The 24,970-nt window shown below is 39.8% G+C and overlaps 1 protein-coding gene and 1 non-coding gene across 3 annotated transcripts in view; both read right to left on the reverse strand.

Moving 5' to 3' along the window:
- ZFPM2 (zinc finger protein, FOG family member 2) overlaps positions 1-24,970 on the reverse strand; it is a 535,407-nt gene that overhangs the window by 214,915 nt on the left and 295,522 nt on the right. The window lies entirely within an intron of this gene.
- LOC119927918 lies at positions 3,214-3,351 on the reverse strand. Its single transcript, XR_005450883.1, has one exon. It is a non-coding gene; the product is annotated as a small nucleolar RNA SNORA7 (small nucleolar RNA).

A 24,970-nucleotide genomic window follows, 5' to 3' on the forward strand; every position in this document is an offset into this window, starting at 1 on the left:
TCCATATAATTTTCTTTTGCTAATTACTACACTACGGTTTAGCATCTTTTTCAATACAAAGAAATTCTTAAATCATGATCCATCTCTCTGGTTAATATATGATTGACTGACAGTTTTGATTGCTCATTCTCAGTCTCTTTCATGGGCTCCTCTTCTGCCTCCTATCCCCAACTGTGGGTGTCCCTCAAAGTTCAGTTCTGAGTTCCCTTCTATTCTCCAGCCATACCACTTCATTGGAGAATTCATTTGCTCACCCCACTTCAACTATCATCCCTATGCAGTTGATTCCCAAATCTGTATCTCCAGTCCTGACCTCTCTCCTTCTCTGCAGTCTCAAATTCCTCCTACCTTCAGAGCATCGCTATTTGGCTGTCCCACCTATACCAGAAGTTTAACCTGTGCAAAACAGAACTCATTTTTCCATGCAAACCCTGCTCTCCACCTGACTTTCCCATCATTTTAGATAACATCGCTATCATCCCTGTTTCACAAACCAATAACTTTGGCCTTGTCCTTCACATTCATTCATTCATTCATTCAATCGTATTTATTGAGCACTTACTGTGTGCAGAGCACTGTACTAAGTGCTTGGGGAGTACAAGTTGGCAACATATAGAGACGGTCCCTACCCAACAGTAGGTTCACAGTCTAGAAGGGGGAGACAGACAACAAAATAAAACATATTAACTAAATAGAATAAATAGAATAAATATGTACAAATAAAATAGAGTAATAAATATGAACAAACATATATACTTATATACAGGTGCTGTGGGGAGGGGAAGGAGGTAAGGCGGGGGAATGGGGTGGGGGAAGAGGGGGAGAGGAAGGAAGGGGCTCAGTCTGGGAAGGCCTCCTGGAGGAGGTGAGCTCTCAGTAGGGCCTTGAAGGGAGAAAGAGAGCTAGCTTGGAGGATGTGCAGAGGGAGGGCATTCCAGGCCAGGGGGATGACATGGTCTGGGGGTCGACAGTGGGACAGGCAAGAACAAGGCACGGTGAGGACATTAGTGGCAGAGGAGCGGAGGGTGGGGTCTGCACTGTAGAAGGAGAGAAGGGAGGTGAGGTAGGAGGGGGTGAGGTGATAGAGAGCCTTGAAGCTGAGGGTGAGGAGTTTCTGCCTGATGTGTAGGTTGATTAGTAGCCACTGGAGATTTTTGAGGAAGGGAGTAACATGCCCAGAGCGTTTCTGGAGAAAGACAATCTGGGCAGCGGCGTGAAGTATGGATTGAAGTGGAGAGAGACAGGAGGATGGGAGATTGGAGAGGAGGCTGATACAGTAATCCAGACGGGATAGGATGAGAGCTTGAATGAGCAGGGTAGTGGTTTGGATGGAGAGGAAAGGGCGGAGCAGAGCTTGGCAATGTTGCGGAGCTGAGACTGGCAGGTTTTGGTGATGGCTTGGATGTGACGGGTGAATGTGAGAGCGGAGTCGAGGATGACACCAAGGTTGTGGTCCTGTGAGACAGGAAGGATGGTAGTGCCGTCAACAGTGATGGGAAAGTCAGGGAGAGGGCAGGGCTTGGGAGGGAAGACAAGGAGTTTAGTCTTGGACATGTTGAGTTTTAGGTGGCGGGCAGACATCCAGATGGAGATGCCCTGAAGGCAGGAGGAGATGCGAGCCTAGAGAGGCAGAGAGAGAGCAGGGGCAGAGATGTAGATTTGGGTGTCATCGGCGTAGAGATGATATTTGAAGCCGTGGGAGTGAATGAGGTCACCAAGGGAGTGAGTGTAGACCGAGAACAAAAGGGGAGAAAGAACTGAATCTTGAGGAACCCCTACAGTATGGGGATGGGAGGGGGAGGAGGAGCCTGCAAAAGAGACTGAGACTCAATGGCCAGAGAGATAAGAGGAGAACCAGGAGAGGACGGAGTCTGTGAAGCCAAGGTCAGATAGCGTGTTGAGGAGAAGGGGGTGGTCCACAGTGTCGAAGGCAGCTGAGAGGTCGAGGAGGATTAGGACTGAGTATGAGCCGTTGGATTTGGCAAGCAGGAGGTCATTGGTGACCTTTGAGAGGGCAGTTTCCGTGGAATGTAGGGGATGGAAGCCAGACTCGTTGGGGTCGAGGAGAGAGTTGGTGTTGAGGAATTCGAGGCAGCACGTGTAGATGACTTGTTCAAGGAGTTTGGAAAGGAATGGTAGGAGGGGTATGGGGCGATAACTAGAAGGTGAGGTGGGGTCAAGAGAGGGTTTTTTTTTTTTAGGATGGGAGAGACGTGGGCATGTTTGAAGGCAGAGGGGAAGGAACCAGTGGAGAGTGAGCAGTTGAAGATGGAAGTTAAGGAGGGGAGAAGCGACAGAGCCAGAAATTTCATAAGATGAGAGGGAATGGGGTCAGAAGCACAGGTGGCCAGAGTAGCACTTGAGAGGAGGGAGGAGATCTCCTCTGAGGATACTGCTGGGAAGGATGGGAGAGTAGTGGAGAGCGTTGAGAGCCAGGGGGTTGGAGAAGCGGGGGGAGTGACTTTGGGGAGCTCAGACCTGATGGATTTAATTTTATTAATGAAGTAGGAGGCCAGATTGCTGGGGGTGAGGGAAGGAGGAGGGGGAGGAACCGGGAACATGCCTCTCTCACTCAACCCATGACTAAATCTGTCACCAAATTCTGTCTGTTCTACCTTGACAGCATCACTAAAATCCACCTTTTCCTCTCCATCCAAACTTCTACTACATTGATCCAAACACTTATCATATCCAGCCTTAACTAGTAGACCAGCCTCCTTGCTGGTCAATCTGCCTTCTGTCTCTCTCCACTCCAGTCCATTCTTTACTCTGCTGTTCTGATTGTTTTTAAAAAGAAAAAATTTCAGTCCAAATTCCTCACTCCTCAGGATCTTCCAGGGTTTGCCTGTTCATCTCTGCATTAAACAAAACTCCTTGTCATTGACTTTAAAGTATCCAATCAGCTTGTCCTCTCCTATTTAATCTCACTGATTTCCTACTACAATTTAGCCTGCTCACTTAGCTCCTCTAACATCTAACATAATCTTGTCTCGTCTTATGCTGTCAAGTTATCTTTGACCCACAGCAACACCATGGACACATCTCTCCCAGAACGCCCCACCTCCATCTGCAATATTTCTGGTAGTGTATCCATAGAGTTTTTTTGGAATAAATACAGAAATGATTTACCATTGCCTCCTTCCATGCAGTAAACATGAGTCCCCACCCTTGACTCTCTCCCATGTCACTGCTGCCCAGCACAGGTGAGTTTTGACTTTTATCAGTTTGCCTTCCACTCACTAGCCACTGCCCAAGCTAGGAATGGAATGGGTAGACTTCTGCTTGACTCTCCCTCCTGTAGTCAAGTCTGGTAGAGTACTGGAAACTCTCCAAGTGTGACCCTGAGAGGGATCAACCTACTCACTGTGTCTATTTCTTGTCTATCACAACACCAATCATTTGCCCGCATTCTCTCTCTGGCCTGGAACTTCCCCTTCCTGTTCATTTTTGACAGACTACCACTCTCCCCACCTACAAAGCCCAACTAAAATTACAAATCTTTCAAAAGCCCTTCCCAATTCCTCATTTCTTGACTACCACTACCCCCACCTCTTCTGTCCCACCTATGTATTTGAATCTGTACTCTTTAAGCACTAGATATTCACCCATCCTTAAGCCCAAAACACTTCGATACATATCAATAATTTATTTTAATGGTCATCTCCCCATCTATACTGGAAACTCCCTGTGGGTAGGGAAGGTTTAACCAACTCTTTTGTAGTGTATGCTCCCAAGGGAGTAGTAGAGAGCTTGCACACAACTAAACACTCAGTAAATGCCACTGATAGATTGATAGATGGACTTGAGATTTTTTTGCTGGATCACGAGGAGAAACAATTGATGCCCGTATATTTCAAAGGATTGGGGTTTTTTTGTTTGTTTTCTTTTTTTGTTGTTGTTAGGCAATTCACCAGCCCAAAATGTCCCTTATGTAGAAGTTTAAGTACTTAAGGAGTACAGGACAGAAAGATGATCTCAGATGAATAATACTAAGGGATTGGGAGAAACTTCCTGCTGACAGATCAATCCATCAATATACCAACTGTGCATTTATTCTGAGCCAAAGACCGCACTGAGTGCTTGGAAGAGCACAATAGAGTTAGTAGACATGATCCCTGTTTCAAGGAGCCTGTCATCAAGTAGGCGGAGAAAGAGACTAAAGTAAATTACAGGTAAAGGAAGTGATAGAGTGTAACAGAGGAAAAATAAGAAGGATGGGAAGAAGCCTATTCATTCAAATCAAGAGGAAACATTTATTATAATTTATAATCTCTACCTGGAGCAGAGGTAGAGTACTTTACAAGAGGAGTTAGGAAGGCGTGATTCCACCCACTTAGAAGCTTAGACTATAAAACGAAAGGAACAGACAGACAAAAAAAAGATCTATCAATTGATTAAAAGAATACTAAAGCTTAAGGGGAATAATTATTTGCATCATATTTAGCTAAAATTCATCTGTTGCTAGAGCTGTGCAAGAGGAAAGACTAAGGCCAGATGGACTGTTAATACAGAAGTTCCTCATTCAGTGTCAGAAAAAAGTTTTGGAAAGAGCTACATCCTGAAGAAAGAATCTGAGATGGAAAAGGCTTGTCTGGTGAAAAGTACTTGTAAATTTGCATGAAAAACATAGGAGTGCGAAATAGGAGCATCAATAAATCAATCATATTTATTGAGCACTTACTGAATCCTGTTCAATGGAAAGTCAATGTAGGCATTAATGATGAAGATAGCTTTGACTAGCAGATGGGTAGAAATCAGCACACCTTCGTGGCAAGTTGCTTCAGACCACACGAATATACTTCTATGATCCTGACAATAGTCCAGGACGAACCAACACACGTAATTCATTTGAGGCTAGAAAAGTTTTGCATTTGGTCAAACTCAATCAAGAAACAAATCATAATACAATTAGGTGAGTGCACAGTGATGAGCATATATGTGACAAGTGTCAATGGTTAGTAGAAGTCTTCAAGGTCTCAATAGTCAAACTGAGGATCAACTGGGGGGGAGAAAGAAATCCATGGAAGAAATCGATTGAAGGAAAATTAGTCTAACTGCATAAATCTTTGAAACCCTAGAAGTGAAAACCTGGATAGCATGCCTATCTGAAAAGGAGATGAAAATTTATGACAAAGCTGAAATCAGAAAAGTAAATAATATAAAACTGACAAAAAATAAGTGAAAATGCTCTTTAAAAACTAAGCATAAGCAAAGATGAAAGAGAATATTGCTCCTCTATTAATTGGGAAGAGAATGTGGCTAACACACAATGAAAAGGAATATGTTTGTAATAAAGCCTTACCTGGCTTCATAGAAAAGTCAGTGGTTATCTGACTGCTGAACCAGGCAACATATGGTATGGTAGAGTAGGAAGCGACACTAAAATAGGGTGGGATACAGTTAAAGATTACTTAAATAAATTGGATGTCTTCAAAACTGCAGGCCTCAATTACATACTTGAGTACTTATGGTATTAGCAAGAATCATTACAGAGTCACTAGTAATTTTCTTTGAGAAAGCATAGAGAACTGATGAGATGACAAAAGGGACTGGAAAAATACATATGTATGTCTTATTTAAAAAAAAAAGAATTAGAAAAATAAACCAACCAATCTGGAAAACTTAGATTTGTCAACTCATAGAAATAAAAGAAAAGAAAAAAAACCCAAAAGCATAGATGATTGCAATCACTTAGAATATCTTGTGGTACTGGGGGAAAGTCAGCATACCTTTGGGGCAAGTGGCTTTAGACCCATCTAAGAAATTTCTACAAAACTGACAGTAGTCATTCATTCACTCATTCAATCATATTTATTGAGCACTTACTCTGTGCAGAACACTGTACTAAGTGCTTGGGACGTACAAGTCGGCAACATATACAGACAGTCCTTACCCTACAATAGGCTCACAGTCTAGAAGGGGGAAAGGACCCAACAGACATAATACATATGATGATTGTAAAGCTTTTCATTTAGTTAAACACAATCAAGAAACACAGATTATACTATAATTAGGTGAGCCCACAGTGGTGAGCATATGACTTTGGTTTCAAAGCTTAGTGGAAGCCTTCATTCCTTCATTCAATTTTATTTATTGAGTGCTTACTGTGTACCTAGCACTGTACTATGCACTTGGAACGTAAAGTTCAGCAACAAATAGAGACAATCCCTTCCCAACAACGAGCTTCAAGGTCTATCCTTAGCCAAAGTCTATTCAGCATCTCACCCTTCCCCTCACCCTGTAAAGCAGGGTGGCCTAGGGGAAAAATCACAGTTCTAGGAGTCAGAGGAACTGTGTTCTACTGAGCTCTGCCATGTACTTGCTGGGTAATGGTGATGGTGGTATTTGTTAAGTGCTTGCTGTGACAGGCACTGTACTAAGCACTGAGATCTATGAAAGCAAATCATGTTGGATACAGTCCCTGTCCCAACGGGGGCTCGCAGTCTTAATCCCCCTTTAACAGATGAGATAACTGTGGCACAGAGATGTAAAGTGATTTGCTCAAATTCACACAACAGATAAGGGGTAGGTCTGGGATTAGAACCAAGGTCCTTCTGACTTCAAGGCCCTTTCTCTATCCACTAGACCATGCTGCCCGCTGTGCCTCAGTTCCTTTACCTGCAAAATGGGGATTCAATATTGTTTGCCACCCTACTTTCCCAGATTATCATGTATTTGCCCCAGCACTAAGTGTAGTGCTTGCCACATAGAAATCACCTAAACACTATTGTTATTATGATTATTAATTATTATTATTATTATTATGGTATTTGTAAAGTGCTTACTATGTGCCAAGTCCCGTCTTCCTCCTCCTCGTTGTGGGCAGGGACTGTGTCTACCAACTTTGATATATTGTTATATTGTACTCTCCCAAGTGCTTAGTAGAGTGCTCCACATACAGTAAGCACTCAATAAATATGATTGATTGAATGATCTGGAAGTGTGATCTTGCAGTAGACATTAAGTTCTTTCCTTAGGTAAAGTGACATTTAGGTGGGGATGAATTACTGGAAGCTCTCAAAATACCTGAATCAGTGGGACAAAATTGTGGATAAACAGGTTTGGTGCCATAAAATCACGTGAGTTTTTGGCAGTCGAAGAGCAGCTAGAAGCAAGGCTCCTGAGACAGGAAGGTTGGTGGTGCTGTCTGCAATGACAGGAAAATCACGGGGAGGACAGAGTTTGGGTGGGAAGATAAGGAGTTCTTCTATTTTGGACATGTTAAATTTGAGCAAAGCAGCATGGCCTAGTGGATAGAGTGTGAGCCTGGGAGTCAAAATGACCTGGGTTCTAATCCCAGCTCTGCCACTTGTCTGCTGTATGACCTTGGGAAAGTCACTTCTCTTCTAAGAGAAGCAGCATGGCACAGTGGCAAGAGCTCGGGCTTTGGAGTCAGAGGTCATGGGTTCAAATCCCGGCTCCACCAATTGTCAGCTGTGTGACTTTGGGCAAGTCACTTCACTTCTCTGGGTCTCAGTTACCACATCTGCAAAATGGGGATTAAGACTGCGAGCACCCCCCCCCATGGGACAACCTGATCACCTTGTAACCTCCCCAGTGCTTACTTAGTACAGTGCTTTGCACATAGTAAGTGCTTAATGAATGCCACCATATTATTATTATTATTATTATTCTCTGTGCCTCAGTTACCTCATCTGCAAAATGGGGATTAAGACTGTGATCCTTGTATGAGACAGTGTCCAACCAGATTACCTTGGAACTACCCCAGCTTTTAAAACAGTGCTTGACACATAGTAAGCTTAACAAATACCACTGTTATTATTATTATTATATTATCACTATTATTATTTGAGGTGTAGAATCAGTGCTCCATCGATCCTTGGTGAATCAGTATCCCTCTAGACTGTAAGCTCGTTACTGGGAATGTATCTGCTAATTCTGTTGTATGGTACCTTTCTAAGCCCATAGTACAATACTCCGCACATAGTAAGTACTCAGTAAATTCCACTGATTGATTGCTTGATTTATCTTTCTTTGTCCAGAAAGGATCATTTATTCCTACAGTTTGTTTCCTGTCTTTATGATAAGCATTGCAATAGAGGTATTATGAACTCCTTTTTAATTAGATATGTCATTTTAATTTTAGGCAAAATTTCTAGATAACTTCCCATTTGATCCCAGTGCTTTTTTGACCTTTCTGAGGATAATTATCTTCCTTCCTCATTTACACACAGCAGATAAAGACAAAAGTGAAAACAGCATGAGATGCAACAAACTGCAAACATGTTAGCACAAAGGACAATATTTTTGTTCTTTGTTTTTATACAGTATTTTTTATTCCCAATGCTTCAAAATATTTGAGTCATTATTGTCTTCACAATGTCCCTGTGATATAGGAGAAGGAGGGTAGTTTTACTTGCATTTTTTGGAGATGGGAAACTGAGTTCTGGAGAGGTTAAATAAATGATGAATCCAAAGTCCCACAGAAGAGAAGAATCGGTGCTGGGACTAGAAACTGGACTGTAATCTTTCCACTACACCACACATTGCAAGGGCTTGTTGTTTGGTCCTACATTGGCCTCTTTGGCATTAAATGCACTACTAGTTTACTTCGTGGCTTAGTGGAAAGAACATGGGCTTGGGAGTCAGAGGAAGTAGGTTCTAATCCCACCTCCACCACTTGTCTGCTGTGTGACCGTGGGCAAGTTGCTTCACTTCTCTGTGTCTCAGTTACCTCTTCTGTAAAATGGGGATTAAGACTGTTAGCCCCACGTGGGACAACCTGCTTACATTGTATCTACCCTAGTGCTTAGAACAGTGCTTGGCACATAGTAAGCACTTAAATGCCACAATTATCATTATTATCATTACTATTATTATTAATGAAAGACTATTGTCACTGTTAATATGACAGTCAACTATGGTAACTTTCCCCCTCTTTTTCTGTTCTCAAACTACTTCTGTTGTAGTCAAAGACTCAAAATCTAGACAGAGGAAAGATGAGAAGCAGTGTAGCCTAGGGGAAAGAGCACATGTCTGTGACCCAGAGGACCTGGGTTCTAATCCTGACTCTGCCACTTATCTGCTGGGTGACCTTGGGTAAGCCACTTAATTTATCTGTGCCTCAGTTACCTCATCTGTAAAATGGGGAGAAGACTGTGAGCCCACTGTGGGACATGGAGTGCTATGTCTAACCTAATTACCTTGTATCTACCCCAGCTCTTAGTTCAGTGTCTGGTACATATCAGGTGCTTAACAAATACCACTAAAAAAAAATACAAGAAAACTAAGCCCCCACGCTGAATCAATGGCTTCAAGACTGGATACAAGTTTGAGATCTAACATCAGTGAAAGAAAACGTGATACAGTGTTCTGCACCCAAGAAGCACTCAACCAACACTACTAATTCATTGTTTGATTACAAGTGATCTTAGTTTGTAAATGGCATGGGCATGCCATTGTCCAGGCTCCAGGTTCTGATTCTAGTGCAGCAATAATGGGTATGTGGTTCCAGAAAAGCTAGATCTGCCTAAATGGAGAAATACCTGCAGTCGGGCTGTGGCAATGATTATTATACTTATCCTGGACAAATGGTGTTTGATCAATTTAAATCCTGTAGCTAGTAATTAAATAAATTTGGAAAAATGCTGGTAAAATCTGTACTAACCTTCCACTCTGAAAAGAGATTTGTTCAGTATCACTGTAAAACTTCTGACAAATCTTACTCTGTAAGCTTATTGTGGGCAGAGATAGTACCTATCAACTCTATTACATTGTACTCTCCCACATGGTTAGTACAGTGCTCTGCACACAGTAAAAACTCAATAAATGTGAATGATTGATTGATATATGGTTGCTACAGGTGATGATTCATATAAACCCTTTGCTATCTCCCATCATATTTGTCAAAGCACATGGAGGTCCAATTTTTATTAGTTTAGATTAATCATGGAAAAAACCCACAGCAATATGTTTAAAAGTCCATGGGATAAATTCTGTTTGCTTTTGGATTAAAAAAAAAATGATTTTGCCTATTTCAGTGGCTATATTTTAACACACAAGACAATATTATTTCCTACATGACTTGATTTAGATAATTGCTAACCTTTGTGCTTCAGGCTAACAGCAATAATAATGAAGTGAATGTTGCAAACACCTCAAAACTTCTTTGGTTAAAATGTGACACCTATTTGCCAATTTTTTGAAATCATAAATTGGCCTAAAGTACACAACATAAAATATTCAGTAATGTTTCGTGCACACCCCAAGTTCACTGCAAAACATTTAACATGGGCAATGTTGATTTGCATATATTCTTAGATATACAAAAAATACTATAATTTCTCAATCAGGGTCTTTATAGAAACTGAAAAATTGTTCAAAGAATGTAAACTAATATGTAATGTTTCTATCAGTCTAGAAAATTTCACATTTTCTAAGCATTTAATATTGTCATAGTCACAGTTTCCCAGAATACGCTGACTACTTTACATATCATTTAGTACATTTTTCTTTTAAAAAATTATAGAAACCTATGTCTACCAAACTACTAGTTAACTGGAGAGAACCTCAATGTGAAAAAAAATATTAGGTCTGGAGAAGTGTTAAAATAGTCTTTAACAGACCTATTCATTCTTAGATGCTACTTGGGGAGGAACAATAACTGAAGACTTAAAACCACACAGAAATGTGCCCCAGTGAATTCTTGGTCTTCAGAGACTTAATTAGATAAGTGAAGATAAACATTTCAGTGAATTGTAAAATCATCCTTTTGTACCAATTAGTTCAACCTACCCTAGCCAGAAGTGTTCTATGTTTCTTTTACAGTTTTCCAAGCAGAAGAGGTTAACTTGTTTCAAAAAACCTATTCTGAACCCACAATGGGGTGTCAGCCCTGAAGATCATAGCAGTCATCTGAAATGAAAAGCAATCCAGTTTTATGTTTGAATTTAATATGACTGTAACTTTCTAGTTTACACTAATTCTTCTTGTTTCCTGTTCTCAACATTTTACTTATTTTCCCTTTGACTTCCTTAGTAAAGGAGTAGCAAATGAAATGCACTGCTGAATAATTTCTGAAATTCACAATGAAAATACAGCACCCCCTCCCTCAAAAAGTGGAGCTCACCGCGACAGGGACAAGTTTCAACTTAATATCAAAAGACATACAAATTTAGGTTATAGAAACAGCTGATGGAAACTATATTCTAAAATCAACAGGAATATACTGTCTTAAATACTTGAGCAAAACTCAGTAAAAGATACAGTAGGCAAACATTGTAGTCAGCTCAGCAGTGATTACCAACTCATGCTCCAAATTCACTATAAAATGAAAATCAATATTTCCACAAGTTCCTGCAACATAAAAGATAACCTTCATTGATTTTTCTAGACTTAGGCCTCTCTGATAAAATCTAATATAAATTTTCAACCATGAGGATTTGGATCAGAGCAGGGGTGATAAGTCCTGCACATCTCTTAAGAGGTGGAGAATTTTTTTTTTAAAGTGCACGTTCATACTATTTATAATTTGCCCTGTGCAAGTGAAAGCCTTTCCACCAGTGCTATCGGGAATCTCTTCTAATTTTTATTACTGCGAGGCTAAAGCCTGTTCCAGATAATTTGGAAATTTCAGGGGAATTGTGATAGGGCTGATGGTGCAGCTCTGGCTGACTTGAGAAAAGAGCTAACCCGTAATAGCCTCCATGGCTGTGCTGATTAAATGTTGCCATAGATGAAAGGCCTGCCATCACCGCAATAAATTAACCAATCACACAAATCCCAAGTCAGTGCTAATCCTTCCTTGATACTCTGATCCTCTGATCAGCTCAAGGAGGTAAAGAAACTGGCTTGTGACGCTTGGTGCTCTAACCCCTGGATTTCATGTATACAACGAGCTAATGATATCTTGCTGACCAGTTCAATGGGATGAACTTCTCTCATAACCCTTAGGGAACACCACAGCCTTAAAAAAAAAAAAGAAAAAATCAGACAAGTGCATGGCTGGCTTTGTGTATTTCTGGAAAACTGCAGGACAACTAGCCCGCCTTGGTTCATCAATATTATTCATCAGATGGAATGAGGGCAAAATATAACTTGCTTTGTCATCACAGACACCAATGATGAGTCACAAGGTAGCATGTCATGATCTGAACACACCTGAAACTTTAAAAAATAAACTCATTCTGGGTATGCTCAGCAAACAATGTGTTCTTCATATCAGGACTTTGAAATCTGTCTCAATAGTGTAAAATCTTTTGGTAGCCTTTCAGTATTCTTTGGAGACCCCTTTATTTTGGGGGTGTCTTGAGATTTGGTACAAATACATAAAACAAAGAAGTGATGGCACCACGCCCCACACTTCACTCCTGGGGTATGATTATGATCAGATTTTGGAATGGACTCGAATCAATTAGCAGAATATCCGGACACATGCAGTGTCTTCCTGTTAATTATGTGAGTGCTGTCTCGGCAGTGTATTTCATGGAATTGAGTCTGTGCAGGAAGAATTAGTGGACTTAGTAATTGGGGAAACTTTTTTTGTGTGCAGTAATTGGTTGCTAGAAGTATGAAAGCTCTAGGGTTTTCCTCTAGGGTTTCACACATAAAGAGTTTTTGAAAAGACTTCATTATCTTCCTTGGTCAGTCCCATGAAATTAAAACCAATTCCTTTACTGGGGCGGCGGGGGGAGGAGGGGGAGAGAGGAAGAAGGCAGGAGTGGGAGATCAGTTCTATTTTAATATAAAACTACTCTATATGGAGGAGACCTGATGTGTGGTGATTTACTGAGTTTTTTTATTTAGAGAAGTAGAAATGGCTAGGTAATTTCCCCCTAAATGATCTGAATAAATCTTGTAATCAGAGGAAACTAATTTGTCAGGACAACACTCATAGTTTGGGGCATATAGGTCTATGTTGGCATTATCTATTCATTTATATTAGAACAATGATTTAAATCATTATTCATTCGTCTTTTCCTATCATTTTACTGAATACTTAACCCGTCTTGTCATTCATCTTCTCTATTTACATAGGGATGGCATGGGTGCAGTACATTTCTCAGTGTGACCTTCCCAGAGGCAGCAATTCTCACTGCTGGGCTTAGAAAGAGCTAGCCTAGTGGTAAGGAGCAAGTCTCCCAGGAATTAATTAGTAGGTACACGAGAAGAACACAGCTTATTCCCTGCAAGGCATTCTCACCAACATTTTCAAATAACACAGTTATTCCTGACAAAAACTGTTTTCCAAAAACACCAGATGTTAGAGGAGTCCAGGAAGGTACTTATATTAATTTTTATTTCAATAAGCCCACAGACCAGGAGACATTATATATATATATATATATAATATATATATATAGGATATATATATATATATATATCCTATAAAGGTCTCAATCTTCCCCCTGATGCCTAATGCCTCTTACCTCATGTATCTTTTCAAATCAGGGCTGGATTAACATAAGGGCTTTTAGGGTGGAGGCCCAGGGACCCTAGACTAAAAGGGGGCTTGAATACCCACAATTTAACCCACATGCACACAAGCTGCCTCTGCACTCTTCACCTCCTCCAAAAATTTCCCTCAAGTGCGGCCAAATGGGGCTTTTTTCCTCTGAAATACTTTCTTTCCCACACTGGAACTCCTTGCCGCTCCAGCCTATGCTCCCAAGTGCTTACTACAGTGCTCTGAAGACAGTAACTGCTCAACAAATACCACTGACTGATTGATTCTGGGGACAATTCCAGTACGTGAGTGGTGAAAAGTGGCCTGAGTTTCAGCGGGGACATGAGACGTTCAGGGAACAGGAAGTGAGTGGGATAGGACTATGAGATTTGGAGAAGGTGCCAACGAAGCATACAAATCGGCTGCTTCCATCTAACCTGAGGGATAAGGGCAACCAGCAATGGTCACTAGGGTCCCTTCGTGCTCAGGATCTCCCTGACTACATCCCCCTATTTGCTAGTGGTACCTGCTTCCTAAAGTAGGGTATTTGACATATCTAAGATAGGTAGATACACAACCTATCTTAGCAGGATAATCCCCAACAATTGCTCTCCAAGAGTGTGTCCCTAAATTCCTGACTTGGGGTTGAGAGGGGAGGAGAACAAGAGCCAGCTCCCACAGCTTCAACTATCATCTCTACACAGACGATACCCAAATCTACATCTCCATCCCTGTTCTTTCTCCCTCCCTTCAGGTTCACATATCCTCCTGCCTTCAGGACATCTTCATCTGGATGTCTGGCCACTACCTAAAACTCAACATGACCAAAACCGAGCTCCTTATCTTCCCTCCCAAATCCTGTCCTCTCCCTGACTTTCCCGTCACTGTGGATGGCATTTCCATCCTTCCTGTCTCACAAGCCCGCAACCTTGGTGTCATCCTTGACTATGCTCTCTCATTCACCCCACATATCCAATCAATCACCAAAACCTGCGGGTCTCACCTGCATAACATCACCAAGATCTGCCCTGTCTCTCCCTCCTTCAGTCTATACTTCACTCTGCTGCCCAGATTATCTTCCTACATAAAGGTTATGGGCATGTCACCCCCCCCCACCCCCCGCCTCAAAAATCCCCAGTGGTTGACTATCAACCTCTGAATCAAGCAAAAATTCGTCACTATTGGCTTTAAACTCTCCAGCACCTTGCCCCCTCCTAACTCACCTCCCTTCTCTCCTTCTACATCTCAACCCACACACTCCGCTCCTCTGCTGACAACCTCCTCACTGTGCCTTGTTCTCTCCTGTCCTGCCATCGACTCCTGGCCCATATCCTACCTCTGACCTGGAATGCCCTCCCTCTACACATCTGCCAAACTAACTCTCTTCCTCCCTTCAAAGCCCTACTGAAAGCTCACCTCCTCCAGGAGGCCTTCCAGACTGAGCCTCCCTTTACCTCTGCTCCTCTTTCCCTCCCCATCGCCCCTATTCCCTCCCTCTGCTCTACTCCCCTCCTGTCCCACAGCACTTGTGTATATGTATATATATTTATTATTCTGTTTATTTTATTACTGACATTTACATATCTATAATTCTATTTATTCACATTGATGCAATCGATGCCTGTCCACTTGCTTTATTTTGTTTTGTTGTCTGTCTCCCCCCTTCTAGACTGTGAGCCTGTTGTGTAGGGATTGTCTCTGTTGTTGAATTGTACTTTTGAAGCGCTTAGTACAGTGCTCTGCACAAAGTGCTCAAAAATACGATTAAATGAATGAATAAATTAAATAAACCGTTCACTTTTCCCTTAAATCAAGAATGTGGAGATTTTTCCCAGCTTGCTTACTGGTTTTAAAGAGGTGGAGATGTGTAAAAATGTGAATATCTGGCTTGCCAGTCTTCTGACCTCACTTACAGAGCAAGTAGATGGCTGCCCTTCATTTTCACTCAGTCAGTCATACTTACTTAGCACTTACTCTGTGCAGAGAATGCTAAGAATTTAAGAGAATACAACAGAGTTGATAAACATGTTCACTGCCCTCTTTGAGATTGAAATAAATTAAGGTTTTGAGCACTAAAAAATTAGCAACTTTGGTATATTCTCCAAAAGAATTCATTAATTCATTCAATCATAATTACTGAGTACTTACTGTATGCAAAGCAGTGTACTAAGTGCTTGGGAGGGTACACTACAACAACAGATGCATTCCATGCCCACAGAGTTTTGGTTATAAATAAGCAGAAAAACACCTCTTGACTTTCCAGCCAAAACATATATTTCCAAAGTAACCAGAAAAAAAACCCAGAAAATAAAAGGCCATTTCTGAGGTTGACCATATAAATTATACTCATTCCGTGGGATTATTCATAATTTTCATGTAAACAGAATGCCAAGGCTCAGTGGAAAGAGCATGGGCTTTGGAGTCAGAGGTCATGGGTTCAAATCCTGGCTCTGCTAACTGTTAGCTGTGTGACTTTGGGCAAGTCACTTAACTTCTCTGGGTCTCAGCTACCTCATCTGTAAAATGGGAATTAAAATTGTGAGCCCCCGAGGGACAACCTGGTCACCCTGTAACCTCCCTAGCACTTAGAACAGTGCTTTGCACATAGTTATCGCTTAACAAATACCATCAACATTATTATTAATACAAACAATAGGCCCCATCATTGAATTGAAACTAAAAACTCAAAATTACATTGTAGTGTTCCTATTTTATCCTCAGTGGGGTATCTATCCTGGCTCTCTCCAGGCACTTAATATAGTGCTCCAGATACAGTAATAATAATAATGATAATTATGGTATTTGTTAAGCACTTACTACGTGCCAAGCACTGTTCTAAGCACTGAGGTGGATACAAAGTAATCGGGTTGTCTCACCTGGGCTCACAGTTTTAATCCCCATTTTACAGATGAGGTAACAAGCACAGAGAAGTTAAGCAGCTTGCTCATGGTCACACAGCAGACAAATGGAAGAGCCAAGATTAGAACCTATGTCCTCCTTTGGAGTCACTATGCCACTATGCCATGCTTCTTCTGCTCAATAAATGCCACTGATTGACTGAAGTGGTTCTCAAGTGATTCACAAACCCAAACTGATCTCCAAGAAATGATCTGTAGGAGTGTGTCTTAAAAACTGTGAAAGAGTAAATTTTTACCTCAGAATCCTTGATTCTTAGAGGTAGCTTTGAATGTCATTAAAACGTTGCCAGTAACAAAAGAGTAAAGGACCTAGATTATTTCTAATCTTGGGTGGTAATCAACCCACAGTTTAACCTAATAATAATAATAATAATAATAATGGCAGTATTTGTTAAGCACTTACTAAGTGAGAAGCACTGTTCTAAGCACTGGGGAGGTTACAAGGTGATCAGGTTGTCCCACAGGGACACAGTCTTAATCCCCATTTTACAGATGAGGGAACTGAGACACAGGGAAGTTAAGTGACTTGCCCAAAGTCACACAGCTGACAAGTGGCGGAGCCGGAATTAGAACCCGTGACCTCTGGCTCCCAAGCCTGCGCTCTTTCCACTGACCCCCGCTGCTTCTCTAACCTGGCACTTGTCACTAAATATTTGCACTGCCTTTGTGGCACTAACTGTAAAATGTGAATATAGGGTATTGCTTTGCTGATTAAAGCATAATAATAATAATAATAATAATAATAATAATAATAATAATAATAATAATAATAGCCTTGCTAAGCAAAGAAGGATTTAATAATAATAATAATAATAATAATAATAATAATAATAGTTGCATTTGTTAAGTACTTACTATGTGCCAAGCCACATACTAAACACTTGATAAACTAATGTGGTCATATAAAGTCCTGTCCCACCTATGGTTAACAATCTAAGAGTGAAGAAGAATAGATGTTTCATACACATTTGGCAGTAAGGAAACTGAGGCACAGAGAAATTAAGTGAATTTATGCAAGGTCACACAGCAGACAAGTGGAAGAGCCCAGTTGAGAACCCAGGTCCTCTGTCCCTTAGGCCCTATGCTATTTCCAGTAAGCCAAGCTGCTTCTTAGCTTTAATTGTGAAGACATCAGAATCCTCTGCCTCATGTTAACAGAGAAGGAGTTTAGCTTATCAGCTCCTTGAAGGCAAAGTTTGGGTCATTTTTCTCCATTGTATCTTCCATACACACTAGAGTGCTCTACACATTGTAAATGAAATGCCCTTGGCTTCTCAATCCATCAATGGTATTTATTGAGTGTTTACTGTGTGTGGAGCACTGTGCTAAGTGCTTTGGAGAGTACACTATAAAATATAACAGAGTTGGTAGATAAATTTCCTGCCCACAATGTGCTTTTAGTCTAGAGAATTAATGTGTGTAACAAACAGCTTTAATATCAGGAAATAAGAAAGTATAAGTTATAAATCGTTCATTGATTTAATTTCCAGCCAACATGAGAAACCCTACAGATATTCCAGGGGGCTCTGATAAGCCCTGTTACTGATTTAACAAGATGGGCAGAGTGCTTCTTGAAACTCATGAGAGTGAGCACTACGCAAGAATACTGCTCCTTCTGTCAACTCAAATATTGGGATAATGCTTGATAGAGACTGCTTCTTCAGTGAGGAATGAAACTTTGTGGTATTGTGGAGGCAGAGGGACAATGAGGAAGAAAGAAAATGGATTCTGAAAATATCTTTACACTCCTCTCTGCCTTCTTCCCAGCTGCTCATTTCCACTTTGCACCAAAACACCAATGAAAGTTGCCCCAAGTGTTGTAATCACATTAATGTTAATATCTCATTTTAACATTGGCAATCCTGATTTTTTTTTTACTATTTTGATATGCCACTTTTTTCTCTCCAATATTTCCACTAACTCAATACATACAAATTTAATGTTAAATGATACAGGGGAGCAAATAGGTGGATTCTTCATTTTTCAGGAACTGAACCAGGTTATATATCCTTTACAAAAAGCTAAAATAAACCAGCAGTGTCATAGTTATCTTTCACATATACCTAAAAGACATGTAGTGTCCAGTGACAAGTCAATAATTGAATTGGTTTAAGGTTGAGTGTGCCAAATCGGGGAACAAGCTAGTATGTTACCAAAGAAGTAAGAGGTCCCAGGCTTGGTCTGAGAGGGAAGAGAAACAGGATCAGTTTTAGGAATCTACTACTGTTACGGCATAGAAATCTTAAACTCTTAAACCTTCCTCACTTAGCCCAGAGAGTGGCCCCACTCCAAACCTGGAAGCAGATCTCTCTGCACATTCTTGAGCCACCTCTGCCCTTTCAAATCTCTAGCACTAGTTCCGAGCAGTGATCCTTAGAATGTGCCTTAAGTATGAGTAAGAAGAAATCTGACTGCCTAAATTTGTGTAGGTCAAAAAAAAAAGGCAATAGCTCTTTTCAGAATGATAATGGAGCCTCCTACTGTGAATAACAGATGAGCCTCAGTTATGATCAATCAATCAATCAGTCATACTTACTGAGTGCTTACTGTATGCAGAGAACTGAACTAAGCACTTGGGAGAGTATGGTATAACAGAGCTGGTAGACACATTCCCTGCCCACAGTGAGCTTACAGTCTAGAGGGGAATTACAGTCATGAGGTTTCCAGACTTAGAACTGAGTAGAAAAAATGATTATAGAGATAGTAGCTTACAGAGCCATGCCTCGCACTCTCCCATCCTTGCCGGTCATGGTCCTGCTGGGGCATGAGGTGCAATGATCAAATAGTTGGGCAGGGGTGCAGGACATTTGAAAGTGCACCCAAAGATGAGGAACCATTTACATTCTTAGAAATGGAAACTTAGCATCAATACTGGGCAGAAGTGTCATAACTTGGAAGAAGCTTTGGCCTTCATTGCATATGTTAGCCAGCTATTTTTGAGGATTCCTTCTGGTGTGAGTTGAAGAACATACCATGTGATTTTTAGGTCATAAAACCTTCCCTCTGTTGGCATCAAATGAGCAGGAATTCCCATCGTTTCTAAGCCGGAAAGCTAAAACTCAGTTCCCAGAACTGCATTCTCTTCACTTGACTAACAGAAAAACCCTGTCATCCTGGCAACCCCCTGCAGATTCCCAGAACTTTGCACTTTCCACTGAAATAACTGAAGACTACCCCACCATGACAACCTACTCTCTGCACCTCAGCCATTTGCCTTCTCCCTACTCTAAGAAGCCAGCATCTCTTATCCTTACTTTTGCTGCCCAGGGATAATGTTCTGTTATTGCCTATACCCGTCACTCATGTTTGCATTCAAATTGCTGAAATATGATGTCTGCTTGGGAACCTCTACTTGCTCCCTTTGCTCTTCCCCCTCCTCCCTGACCCACAGCACTTATGTATATATGTATATATCTATAATTGTATTTATATTGATGCCACTTTACTTGTTTTGATGTCTGTCTCCCCACCCTTAGACTGTAAACTCATTATGTGCAGAGATTGTTTCTATTGCTGTATTGTACTTTCCCAGCACTTAGGACAGAACTTTGCACACAGTAAGCTCTCAATAAATGATTGGATGAATGAATGAATTAACAGATGGGAGATAGCCTTGGTGCAAAAAGTGATCTCTATCTTATCAGGTGAATAAAGTTAAAAAAACATTTGATATAAAAATTATCATTACAATAAGCATGGTAGGAAGCCAACCAAAGTTGTTTAAAATGTTTAATGTGATTGAATGTTGATATCACAAGGAAATTTGTCAAAGAACAGTGTTTGACACACAGTTAGTGCTTAACATATAGCACACAAAAAAAGTCCCATCCATCTGAGTTAAATGAATGCTGAAGTTTCAGACAAGTATCAAAGCAGCTTTAGGTGCAATGAGACACCACATCTTTAAGGCCAGGAATATGATAATGTTGACTTTACTCAGAAAGTGGTCCGTAAGTATAATCACCACCAGGCACAAAGATATTTCTTGTGTTGTAGTTCACTAAAGGGATTGGAAGCTACTGAATGTAGTAATAGAAGTGTAGAGCTAATTTGAAGGGAATAATTTAGGCCCTTTAATCTGAAGTTTTCTGTGATCTACCTCCTTTCATTTTCAAAGAACAGGAAATAAAAATTTAAGGTTTTAACTACAGTGATCTTGAATCCCTGAAGAAAATTCAGTGATGGATAAGAGGAGCATTAATAACTAGAAAGATGGCTCCATTATGTTTAGTTTGTTCCATTTAGGAACACCACTGAGCCCGACCCTAGTCCACATGAAGCTGAATCATAGTTAAGGTGGAAAAAAAACAAACCTTTTGCAGAACAATTTCTTTGCTCATGAGATACTAGCATAATTTGACAATTACTGCTCTTTGGTTTTCCTTTTTGCATTACACTTAAATATTTATAGGAGACACTGACGAAAGTAAGCAAAAGTTATTACAATCATTAGACTATATCTAACGGCAAATTCTACAGACCTTTGTCTTCCCATGGTATTTCCATTTGTCTTACAGCTGAACTCTGCAGAGAAACTGACTTCCCTACTAATAAGATTGTTCTAAGTGAGGCATTTGAGGACAAGAGACATAAGAAATTTGGGACAGCTGTGGTTGGCAGATTTGGGACGTTAGTATCATGTATGTAACAAATCTTTATTAATAAGTACATTAAATCCCATATTTTTCATTTATAGCTGCTGCATAATTTCCTGTTAACACTTCATGTAAATTCCAGATAAGGTAATAATTTTTTTTCAGAATTCTATTTCTGTTTCATTATATGTTCTATACTCTGCCCCACAGGTCAGTAGCATGATTGAAGTTTTATGCCTCATTAAAATTCCCATAGTTAAAACATGAAGGCAGGAATTTTGGTAATTCCTTTCTCCATTATTACAATTAACCATTCTAATGAATTTTTACATTACCCTAGTGTAGGTTGAAAAAAATAATATTGGACGGAGAGGTGGTCAAGGGGTTTCAGTGTCCTGAACAGAAGGCTCTTATCTCTCCTTTGCTCCAGTGACTTAAAAACCTTGCACCACCACCTTTCAGTTCAGTATTTCGAGCTAGCAGCTGCTATCAGAAACCTAAATAACAAAAATATGCAAACTTGCACACTAATTCCCTTTGGAGATAGATCTTGGCTGCAGCCCTGTCATAAATCAGAGAATTTCGATATGAAATGAGGCAAGCAGCTCTAATCATTTCTGCATTTCAAATTGGATCACTGGCTCAATCACTGGGCTTTTTTAAACTGCTTGCCTAAGAGCAAATGTGAGGCGGGAGATAATTCTGAAGAAATCTCTTCTTTTGTGGCCGTGGAACTCTTTTAACTGTTTCAAGACTGAAGGCCACATTTCAGTGATAATAACACATATCTGCTGTGAGAGATATGGATCCTTAAAGACATCTTCTTTCTCTTTCAACTCATAGAATTCCATCAATATATGCATATATTATATACAATATTAATATTGTGTTCGCATATGGATGTTTGTGTGCATAAGAGACAGAAAAAAAAGAGGAAACATCTGATATATAACCACAGTATATATTCTTCAGAATTTACTCTTTTTTTTTTTTTTTTACTCAAGACGGGTCTCAATAACACCAACAGATGAGTTAAGATTTTTTTCCCCCACCAGGACATGTCTTTAAAATCATATTAAATTATTCCAAAATGGGGAGGAAATCTGAATTTCATCCAAAAATTGTCACTTTCAGGAAGATGGTCGGGTTGCATTTAAACATGATAAGGGTAAAAAATGAACAAACATCTTCGGGATCCAAAAAGTGAAGTCATTAAGCTCTTCTTTTTTCATCACAGATGAGCTTTGAAATGTCTCGTTATTACAACATTGATTCTCTATTTTTACATCAAATGGAAAGATCCAAAATCAATGTATCAGGAACAAAATTATCCTATAGATCAATTGCATTGTACAAAACCTCCTCTTGACCCCTCTATATTTTCACTCCGAATATCCCTTCTTTCTTACCTTAACAGTTCTGAAGCTTTCTGTGGTTTCAGGGTTCTCACTGCAGTGCTTTGAAATTGAATTTAATTCTAGTATCAGCGGGTTTGGTAATCTCATGTAAGCCTAATAATAATCAGATGGAGGTTTAAAGCCAGGCTTCCTGCATTTTGAGGCTAATTTAAAATGTTTATCAAGCTCTTGTTTTACACAGTTAAAAAAATAAAAATTGACCTTATCAGTTTTCTGCCTCCTATGTATACCTTTAAATGCCTGATACTTTATTTATGTTCTGGGTACTTGGTAGATATAATTTCCTCTTTCCTTATTCTTCACTTAGCTATTTGGTAAAACCTAGTGAGCTTTTTGATGTTTTACTGACACAAGTACTGGTTGAATTTAATATCTCTATACTGCTATCATGGTAACCTCATAAATAATAGTACTGTTTCCTTCTATATAACATTACAAATTGCATTGTCCCAAAGCAGCATTAATATGACTTTTAATATTAATGTGCCATCTCTGATATTATTTGGTTTTAAAAAAAATAACCTCCAATGAGAGGTTACTTTTGAAAGGGAACTTGGAAAGTATTCTATTTCTGCCCTTTCTTTGTTCATTCAATTGTATTTACTGAGTACTTACTGTGTACGGAGCACTGTACTAAGTGCTTGATCTACCAGATCTACCATTTGTTTTAAATAGGTGTTGATCTACCAGATACTTTGCAGTCATTGTTCCCTTCAATATAATCATAAAAATATTAATATACCATATTTTCCCCCACCCAATCAAAACCTAAACGCATTATACTTTGTTTTGTTTTCTATATTTTGTTTTGTTCTCTGTCTCCCCATTCTAGACTGTGAGCCCGTGGTTGGGTAGGGACCGTCTACCGTCTCTATATGTTGCCAACTTGCACTTCCCAAGCACTTAGTACAGTGCTCTGCACACAGTAAGTGCTTAATAAATATGATTGAATGAATGAATTACAGTATTCTAGACAGTTCCATCACTTATGAAGAAAAGGTGCTTCTTCTAGAGATTAAAAAAAATGCAATTTCCAATTATTACACTAGGTGGATTTCAAGTAAATAAAACCATGTTTCAAAAAGGTCAAAAACGAAGAAACATTTTAGTTCTACCAGTTTTCTGCAAAAGAATAATTTTATGGGCGTGAGAACTAAATTAGGTCATTTCCAAGAATTTATATAATTTGAACCTCATAAGAGTTGCACGTTATTAACTGTAGTCATTTTGTCCTAACCCTAGGAATAGGTGTTCACCACAGGAAAAAAAAACGCACAGGAACTCACTAAGTAATTTGAATCCAGTTTTTACTTTTTGCTGTATCCATCCAAAAATCATTTTGGCTGTTAATGTGGGATTAAATGTGAAAACTGAAGCTATTTTAAAAGCAAAGGATGGTTGTTGTCCCACTAACCTATCTATCCACCACTAAAAAATACTAATTAATAACCTTGCATTATTCCACTAATTACTCCTATTTCTATTTTGCTAGGAAAAAACCCAAACCAACTAATACTGCATAAAATGTAGCATAGAAGTGTGCACAGCAGCCCATCTTACATTTTAGGATTGTTGTTCCCAAAAGGAGGTGCATTTTTTGTGTACTGTAAATTAAAATGTTGCAGTTAAAGTCACTGCATCCTATTTCTACCCAGTTAATTACTTACTCCTATTCAAGTTTTAATACAGAAAATTCTTAACGGATCTTTCAAAATTTGCTGTAAGATGATACTCTTTAGCTTTGTATCAAACCTCTCATTCAATCATTCAATCAAAGGTAGTTTTTTTTAACGTATGGGCAGAACACTGTACTAAGTCTTTGGGAAAGTACTATACAACACACTTAGTAGACGCGACCCCTATCCACAAGGAGTTTACAGTCTACAACCTCTTTCCTTTGAATGAAATTGTTCTTGAAATGCTTCCCCAATACACCAAAATACTTCATCACTATCGTACTTGACATGTATACAACTTGTTAAAGTGACAAATAGATAACATTTTCCATGTACAACGGCTTTCAAGAGAGTTGTGTTTAATAATGAAACCTATAATTACAATTTCTCGGCTAAGCCACTTGTCTGCTGTGTAACCTTGGGCAAGTCACTTCACTAGTCTGTGCCTCAATTACCTCATCTGTACAATGGGGATTCTGTCTGTGAACACTATGTAGGACAAGGACTGTGTCCAAACTGATTAACTTGTATCTTCCTCAGACCTTGGTAAAATGCCTGGTACCACAGTGAGTGCTTAAAAGATACCATTAAAAAAAAATGGCTGACAACATTTCAGCCATTCAGTTGCAGTTGTCTTTGGCTCGACAAAATGGAGAGGATGGTAGATGCCTCAAGGGTTTTGGGCCTCGGATTTGCACCCTTTATCCACCTCCCCCTCAGCCCTAAAGCATTTATGTCCACGTTCATAATTCATTTGTATTATGAATGCCAATGTCTGTTCCCCCTTAAGACTGTAATCTCTTTGTGGTCAGGGAATGGGTGTACTAACTCTATTATATTGCACTGTGGCTCTCCTCTTGCTTCCTCTTGCCACTTGGATGGCCCACCAGCACCTAAAACTTGTCATTCCCCAAAGAGAATTTCCCTTCGAAATCTTTTCCTACTCTCAGCTTCACCA

This window comes from Tachyglossus aculeatus, chromosome 4 (genome assembly GCF_015852505.1).
Source record: "Tachyglossus aculeatus isolate mTacAcu1 chromosome 4, mTacAcu1.pri, whole genome shotgun sequence".
NCBI lineage: Eukaryota > Metazoa > Chordata > Mammalia > Monotremata > Tachyglossidae > Tachyglossus > Tachyglossus aculeatus.